Raw genomic sequence first — 1,630 nt, 5'->3', positions numbered from 1 at the left:
TATAATGAAGGTGCGGGTGCCGAAGATAGAGTGGGAGGAAGGACAAGCTTTGATCTCAAGAGGTGTGGGAAACTTGAGAAAAAGAGTAGAAGGAGACTTTATGAAGGATGAATTATGTTTCTCTTCCGAGGAGTTTATGAAGGTTTATATGACTATTTGCCAAATTTTCTCCCAAAACCCCCCATGACTACCAATAGCAACTGTATGAAATGTACAGGAAGTCGTTTGAATTATACATATCTTTGGTGGTTTTACCAGCATTGAGTAAACAACAGGGTGGTGATGGTGAGTTCATTTGTAGGGAATTTGAGAAACGTTGGGAAAATTACAAGATCATGGTCCAATGCATGTCACACATGTTCTCTCATTTGGATCGCTACTTCGTGCGCAGAAAGACCGGTGTTGTGCTGCCCAGTCTCAGAGCAGTTGCGTTGCTCTGCTTCCGTGAGCTTGTGTATGATCACGTACGGGTGGATGTGAAGAATGGCGTGTTGGATTTGATAAATCGAGAGCGCGAGGGAGAGAAGATTGGCATGGCTTTGGTGAAACACGTTGTGAACATTTTCTTGGAAATTGGTAATGGTAATGGTATGGACTCGTACAAGAATCATTTTGAAAAGCCCATGTTTGAAGATACTGCAACTTACTATGCTCGAAAGGTTGCTTTATGGATTGTATAGGAATATGAACTCCTCTCCCGCTATGAAACTCAACTTTTGGAAAAACAGGATTCAGGTTGCCGTGTGTTGCTTAGGGATGACAAGAAAGACGACCTTTCCAGGATGTATAGGTTGTTTGGTAAGATACCCCAGGGTTTGGAACCAGTGGCAAGTATTTTAAAAGAACATGTAACTACCGAAGCAATAGCATTGATTAAATGGGCAGAGGATGCTGAGAATGATAAGCATGAATTTGTGCCCAAGCTTATTGAAATCCATGACAAGTATATGGGTTATCATCTGCAATAGAAAGCATTTAAGCTCTCATGGTTGCCAGAAAATACAAAAAATACAATAATCACATATGAAATTCATGAATATACCTTCCAAAACATTGTCTTCCTCAACGTATTTGTAAGCCCACTTGCAAGCTAGAACGATACTTTCATCTGCGTACCTGATGTCAACAATTTGAATTCCAATAAATCATGATTAAGCAAGCCAAAAAAATATCAAATAAGGTGAATCATATAAATAATGAAATCATAGTGATCATTCTTCAAGTTCTATGGAATTAATGTCTTAATTTAATTATGAAATGGAATTGCCTCCCTGAAAAAACCCTAAACTTATACTACAATTTGACAAACAAATTATGGGTATGAATATATCTTCTCCCTAACAACTGAACAATTCAGAGGGAATCATCTTAGAAATTTTATAAAAATCAAGTCAGACAATCAATTGAATATACGTTAACGTAGAAAGTAGTCTATCAGTTTTAGCAAGTCATTGCATGGTGCAACTAGATGAAAGGAGACTGTATTTGGTCACAATTTTTATTTTCTTATTTATTTATTTATTTTTTTTTTTTTTTATGCCTGGTATTAGTTTGATTGAAACCCTCAATCGCCTGGACCCTGTTTCAGAGCAACAAATGTCATATGAAGGCATTGTGTTCTAAGTAGCCA

General features: G+C 37.3%; 1 pseudogene; it reads left to right on the top strand.

Annotated features, from left to right (window-relative positions):
- Positions 1 to 209: 209 nt before the first annotated feature.
- LOC149244184 (cullin-1 pseudogene) lies at positions 210 to 680 on the top strand (annotated as a pseudogene).
- Positions 681 to 1,630: the final 950 nt, after the last annotated feature.

Source organism: Pinus tabuliformis, chromosome 8 (genome assembly GCF_031772625.1).
Source record: "Pinus tabuliformis cultivar Carrire ecotype Pingquan chromosome 8, CPIR1, whole genome shotgun sequence".
NCBI lineage: Eukaryota > Viridiplantae > Streptophyta > Pinopsida > Pinales > Pinaceae > Pinus > Pinus tabuliformis.
The sequence above is the reverse complement of the archived record's forward strand: the minus strand, read 5'-3'. Positions and strand labels throughout refer to the sequence as shown.